Here is a 7434-nt window from a genome sequence, read left to right as displayed (position 1 = left end):
GGCAATGGGAAACAGTGAGGGCCCGGAAAAAGTAAGGGTCAAAGGGTCTTTGGGTGGTGACAGGGTACCTTCTTCCTCTTTACCCATTACTCATCTGTCAGTTTGCCCTACTGTGGTGACTTTGTGTATTGCTCTAAGACTGGAAGCTATGCCACTGGTATTGTAAATACCAGCAAGGCACCCATGGTGGATGGGAAGACCCCAAGAAGATAGATTGGCACAGTGGCAGCAGCAATGGGCTAAAGTGTAACAACAATTGTGAGGATGGCACAGGACTGACCGGTAATTCATTCTATTGTGCATAGGGTCGCTATGGGTAGGAACTGACTTGGCCACACCTAACAACAATACCTTTAATGTGTTTCTTTTTCCTGGCCAGGGGTTTCATCACCTCTTGCTATTAGTCAAATTATCAAAAACTTGGAAATAAGGTGAATAGACACGCAGAATATCTTTACAATTTCATGTAAGTGCAAAAGTCCACTTAAGGATTATCTAGGCTTTGTGCTGTTTTTCCAACTCATTATCTTTAGTTTAGTATTACTGAAATTACATTCTAAAGTTGTGGGGTTTTGTTTGTTTGTTGTTGTTAAGTGCCGTTGAGTTGATTCCAACCCATAGAGACCCTATATAGGGTTTCCAAAGAGCAGCTGGTGAGTTTGAACCGCCAACCTTGCAGTTCAAACGGCTTTGCAGTCTGGCACATTAACCCACAGTGCCACAGATATAAAATTAGTTCTATGTGACAGGAAAAACAAAACAAAACACACAAAAACACTCCCCCAAAAAACAACAAAATTCCAATTTAGGGTTTATTTCTCAGTAGGACATCAATTAGTTTTGTATGTAATCTACCAATCTCAGTCTCAACATTCCTTTTGTAAATTGTGGATAAATGTATAGTTCTTCAAATCTCTTTTGAACAGATCATAACACCTTATTGGTTCCTTCGTTAATTAATGACTGGAAGAAAATCTTTCTACATATTCATTTTATATTTGCATGAGGACTCAATATTTGGCCCTTTTAAAAATTGTACTTTAATCATCTTCTACTCTTGTTAGGGGAGTCCTGGTGTGGCACTGCGGGTTAATGCGCCAGACTGCAAAGCCATTTGAACTACAAGGTTGGTGGTTCAAGCTCACCAGTCGCTTGTTGGAAACCCTATATAGGGTCACTATGGGTTGGAACTGACTTGACGGCACTTAACAACAACAACTCTTGTTATACCTCTGACTATGGAGGGTTCTGCTGCCCATCGCTGCCCAGAAAGCCTGGCGCTTCAGAAGAGGTCTAATGCTGGGTTACACTGATCATTTGCATAGAGAGGTGCCTGGTACATAACAGTTACTCAATTATTTGTTGAATGTGGTGTGTTTCCTATCCCGTTTTTCCTGTCTTCTTTGATTAGATTCAATACCTTCGATCCCTGAGGTTTGGCTCGAAACCAATGAAGGATGGAGTAGAGCTGCCCCTAAGGGTTTCCAAGACTGTAAATCATTATGGGAACAGACAACTTTATCAGTCTCTCACGGAGTCCCTGGTGGGTTTGAACTGCTGACTTTGTGGTTAACAGCCCAATGCTTAACCCACTGTGCCACCAGTGCTCTGGAAGCTATTGAAAGGAATTGACTTTCTGCTTGCCCAGAGCATAGGCAAAAGATGAATTGTCTTGATGATCTTGACCTAGTGGATTATTTTTACCAAATGAGGAGATGGGGGTAAAACAGCCCAAGGAAAGTCTATCCTGTAGGTCTCTTTTGTAGGGCTCACAGCCCTGGCTGAACACGGGACTAACTGGGAAATAAGTCAGAACCTCCAGGTCAGGGTCCCATGCTCAGAGAGCCTAATTTATCTTATCTAGAGCCAGGCCGGATCATCAGTGGTTTGTGTTTTTTTAAAGTGCTCCCATTCCTTCACCCCATGATTCTCATGTGCAATTGAGGTTGAGAACCATTCATCCCTGAATCAGCTCATGAAGCTGCAAGGCTGTCCTCCCTGCCTCTTCCCCTCCGTGACTATGAGTAACTTCAGCTGTGTTCAAAGGGCTTCCCGAGGGTGTTTTTTCTGTGGATCGCCCTGTGTTAGTCTTTGTGATGGGGACGTAGGTGTTCCAAAATCCACAGAAAAATACCAGTTCTTAAAAGATTCGCATCTTATCAACAATCTCCCTCTTGCATGCACAAAACGCTCTATTGTACTAGGGTTCCCCCCCCCCTTTTAATTCTAAATTCCTGGCAACCACTAAACTATCTCAGAGACAGAAGCCAACTTTGATAGACTGTCAGCCAAATTGAAAACGGTCATTTTGAACAATTTTCTAAAATCTCCTTTGCTGATGTCTGCCTTTCCCCCCTCCCACTGTCAGGTCTCTGGACTGCTGATTTGCACAGAACTCACTCTCCTGGCTTCCACCCCAGCTTGCCCTCCCCCAACATATTAATGGGGTGCTGCTGATGAGAGACAGTGGGCTTCTCTGCGTTTGCCTTTCTCTCACCTCCTTGCCATCCCAGCCTGGCAACTTCAAAGCTTTTGTCGTCCTGTAACAGTCTTCCCGAAGCCCGTGTGGGTCAAAAGTGCAGGCCTCCGGGCCTGATGACAGGAGCTGGTCCACAGTGACCAGAGAGAAGGCACAAACAGTATTTTTTTCCTCTCCCACCCCCCTTCATTTCTTTCCTCTTCTCCAACTCCTCCTTCCAAAATCAATCTTTACGCTGGAAAGATAAGGCTTTCGTCTCAGTTCTGTGTCCCCTTCCCCTGCTTTTCCCTTCTCTGTTATTTCAGACTAAGGCAGTCCTTTGTGGAGGGGAGTGTGGGGTTTTTTTTCACAAATATTTAATCTTTTCCAATCTGCCCTTCTGCACTGCCTGTCAGTTCCTGTGGTTGAAACCGCTCTGTTTGTTTTAGCTGGTAACAGGATACTGTTTTGAAAAGTGATGCAGAAGTCAGATTACTTATGAATTTGGGCTTTCTTTTGCATGAATGCTTTTCAAGGCAACTATAGATTTATTTTTTCTTCCTCCTAAGAATTATGTTGCCAGCAGGGGTGTGGTAGTGAGTAGGCAGGGAAATCTAAAGAAGACTTTTTAAGTTTTTAGTCTTTAGCTTGGAAATTGCAGCAGCAGAGCTAGGAAAACAAACTTAGCTCCAGTTTCCCTCAGGGTTTCTTTCAGCCAGGAATCTCCCTCTTCGCCTTTAGAAAGTTGTCATTATTTTGCACAAAATGTAGTTCATTCTCTTGTGTCATTGGTACCTGTTAGAAATCACTTGTTAAAACATATTTCTTGTTATTGTTGTTGTTGACTGTTGAGTCAATTGCAACTCATAACAACCCTATAGGATCCAGTAGGACATCCCGTTGGTTTCCAAGATGATACATCTTTACAGAAGCCAACTGCCACATCTTTCTCTGGTGGAGCAGCTGGTAGGTTCAAACTGCCAACCGTATGGCAGATGAGTGCTTAATCACTGTGCCACCAGGGCTCCTTAAAACATACTGTTATTGTTACTGTCAAGTGTCGTTGAGTCAATTCCAATTCGAGGAACTCTGTACAGGGTTTCCAAACAGCAGCTCATGAATTTAAGCAGCTGACCTTGAGGTCTACAGCCTAGTACTTTCCCTATACCATCATACAAGGAGATGTCTAGTACTTTTCTTATATCATCATACCAGGAGAAAGAAAAATGGAGACTTATAATAGGAACCAACTTTTATTAAAAACCTAGTTTGTGATATGTATTTCAGGTATGACTGCCAATTCTCACAACTACATTTAGGCAACTATTATTTTCATTTTACAAATAAGAGAAGTTAAGTCTCTTGTCTGAGCTCACACAGCTTGTGACAGGTGAACTGGGCCTAAACCCTGGTCTGGTAAGCTCTTTTAATGAACTCTTTCGCTTCGTCACTCTGTTTGCGTAACTACTGGGTTATCGGTACCTACTGGGACACAGTACTTATAACCATGGTAACCAGATGTCTTGGATTTTCAGAACAATACTGGATTTAAGTATTTTCTTCCAATATTGGACCTAACTGCAGATAATTGATTCTAATTTTTGTTTGGAAAATATGTCCAATAGCATACTCCCAGTCTTGATTCAGGACCAGGCAGAGTTTCATTCTGTTGTACATAGGGTCTTTGTTAGTGGGAACTGACTTGATGGCACTTTATGACAATCATCATGATTCAGACTTTTCCTGTAGCAGCCACAGGAGTCCATTGAAAGATGAAAACCATAGACCACATTTATTAGAAAAAAAGTAAGCAATGAGGAGAGAAAGGTCCTTTGCAAAAATTGGCCTAGAGGCCCAGACCTGAAAATGCTACTTACTGGTTCATCCAAATATTCAACAATAAGGGAAAGAGGAAATGAATGATGGGACAGCCAACGGGTAACTTTTATTGCTGTCAATGTGTACAGAATTGTGGAAAAAAGTACTAATGTGAAGAAAATCTTGTGCTATATTAAATGAAAAAGCAAGTTATAAAATATAATACTTTCAACGGGATTCCTAGTGTGGCACTGTAGGGTAGGTACTGAATTACTAGCTGTAAGGTCGACAGTTCAAATCCACCAGTCGCTCCCTGGAAACCCTATACAAGGTCACTATGAGTCAGAACAAACTCGATGGCACTTAACAATAACAACTCTTCCAATGTTATAGAAGTAGGAAAAAAAAAACAGAGAAGAAAAACATCAAAATAATCATAGCAGTTACCATTGATTTATGAGAATAACTTATTTTTATAGTTTAAAAAATGCTTTATATATGTTTCAGCTCTGTATTTTTGCTATAATTGGAGCTCGATTAAGAAAAGTTTAATTAAAAAAAGAAAGAAAGAAAATGCCACTACCAAGTACATGGTATTTCAGGTTATCACTGGAAAGACCCCAGTGATAAAAATTGCTGAAGATACAACCTCATTTGAAAAAAATATATACTTTGTCTTCTTTCTCTCTTCGCTTCCCCTGTGAGGTTGTGTTTGCTAGTTTCTGACCTCCTGTTTTCTCCTTCTCTGTTTTTATAGATGTGCTTGCATATCCATAGATTAGTAGAGTTTCAAAATGATTTTTAACCATTTCTCTGACCTTGTGAAGCTGGTATGAGAAGGGAAGAAATGAAACAAAGAGACATCTGTCCTGTTTAGAGAGGTGTGATGCCCCTTCCCATCCCTAAAGAACCCTGGTACAATCCAAATGCTACCATCAGGCTTCCACCTGGACTCTAAGCTCTCCACCCAGCATGCTGGTTTTGTGAATTTCCATCCTATGACATCACTGTCGGTGAAGAACTTCTGGCCCCTGGAAGCTCTCTGGAATAGCTGCACTGGAAGACGGTAATGCCTACTATAGCGAGCGCTTCATCACTTCATATAGTGCTCTAATCTAGAGGGCCCCCAGGGCCTGAGACCAGCAAGGTATTGCATGGGGGAATGAGCCTGTAAGGAGTCATTTGACCTACAAAGGAAGAAATAAATGCTTTTCATGTCTTAAATGTTTAAAAAATTTTAAATATAATTTTTCTAGTTGGAAAAATAAAAAAGAATTCATGTTTATAGTGAGTTTTACGTTTTAGAAACCTAGAGTGTTTTCTTTCCATTTGGAGAAGAGAGGAAATCTTTCCAAGGGTCCTAAAGAACTCCTATTTTTTCTTAATTCACCTTGAATAGGTTAAATTTGGGGTGAAAGCATTTTCTACCTTTTTTCCATCTGATGTTTCAGAAACCAGCCAGTGTCTGTGCAATATTTGGGGGGTACTCATTGAAGTAGAATGAGCACAGATGAGGGCCTTCATCAGTCCTTGTCCCTGAGGAACTCGCCATTGTTGTTTCATTGAGTTCTGGAGATTCCAATAGGGCAGTTCCCCAGTCATGTTCCATGGGCCTTGGCAAGATAGTTATCCTTTCTGAATCCCACCATCATTTTTCTATATAACATGAAAATTCTGCCATCCTAGATGCTAAGGTTGTTGTGAGAAGCATACACAATACTGAATGTAAGCCTGATGTGAAAATAAAAAGTTGACAAATATTTATTTGTATTCTTCTACTATTCCACATGTGTTCTCTGGTAACCAAAAATCAACTTAAAATATGTTTGAATATCAACTATTATGCACTTAGCACCACAGAAGGTATTGTAGAGAACATAGATGAGAAAGACTTGGTCCAGCCCTTAAGGAGCTTACATACTTGTAAGCTATGTAACATCTATCAGTGGGGACTTAGCTGTATGGTACCCACCTGGTCATTAGGCGTTCAGAGGAAAGATGTTTAGGGGATTAGAGGAGCAGGAGAGGCTTCATGTAGGATGAGGAGGTTTGAGTAGGTTGTAGGGAAGTGGTGCAGTCTCTTAGGTTTGGGGGAAGACAACGAGCAACGGCATCCAAGGGGGAATAGTACCTAAGTGGGAATATTTATTTCCTTATCAATTGTGTTTAGTTTCTAAAGAAAAATGGTGGACCAGACAGAAAAGTTTTTTGGTTGTTGTTTTTTAATGTTTTATTGTGAATTATGTGATAGTTTACAAAGACAGAAAAGTTTTGAGGAATAGTAGGAAATAAGTTGAGAAGCAAAGGACAGATGATGGGGGTAGGTAGGAAGAATCTCAGAAATCAGATAGAACTGAGCCTGTAAAGAAAGAATCTATTCACAGAAGCCAATTTCTACAACTTAATATCCTACTGTCTACTCCATTTATCTGATAATTGGCTGATAATGTTGTAAAGAGAAAATGGGGGAAAATCTATTTCCATATGTCTTGGAAATGGCAAAAGGGAATATAAATGCTTGCTGTGATTTTAATATATATTTTTATTAAATAAAGATAACCCAGGAATAGAAGTAATCTTTTCCTCTTGCATTTCTGAGGGAATTAATTGTGGAAAATGATCCAGGAAAAATAAATATTTTTCATCCTAAAAGTTTTATTTATAGAAATACTAAATAAACAAAACATTTGGGTAAGGAAATAGTGGGATTGCATACTTAGATATTTTATGGGTTTTTCAAAAAGATAGATCAATCAAATTGTAGGACCAGCCAACTTCCCTTCATCTTGAATTTCAAAGCACTCATTCTGGGGGCTGTTTTTTGTCTTTGCTGCAGATTCTGAATGGCTGGCACCAGGTCCATGCCAACTTAGATCATTAGCATGGTGCCATTGATTTTAATGAAGTTGGAGGTTTGGCTAAAGATGGGAACTGGAAGGTAGATGTATGCAGGATAATAATAATAATGAAAAATGTATATTTATGGACTTTTATAAGCACAAATTATTGATTTAGTGCAGCTTAATGGATCCTAAATCCTTTAAATTTTCTTCAGTCAGTTTATAGAATTATTTTTCAACTCTATGCATTTCAAAACTTTTACCTTCATGATCTGTAATATCTGCTAAACTATCACAACAGTATATGTTTGTTTAGAG

Source organism: Chrysochloris asiatica, unplaced genomic scaffold, assembly GCF_000296735.1.
Source record: "Chrysochloris asiatica unplaced genomic scaffold, ChrAsi1.0 scaffold00172, whole genome shotgun sequence".
Lineage (NCBI taxonomy): Eukaryota > Metazoa > Chordata > Mammalia > Afrosoricida > Chrysochloridae > Chrysochloris > Chrysochloris asiatica.
This window is presented reverse-complemented; position numbering follows the sequence as displayed.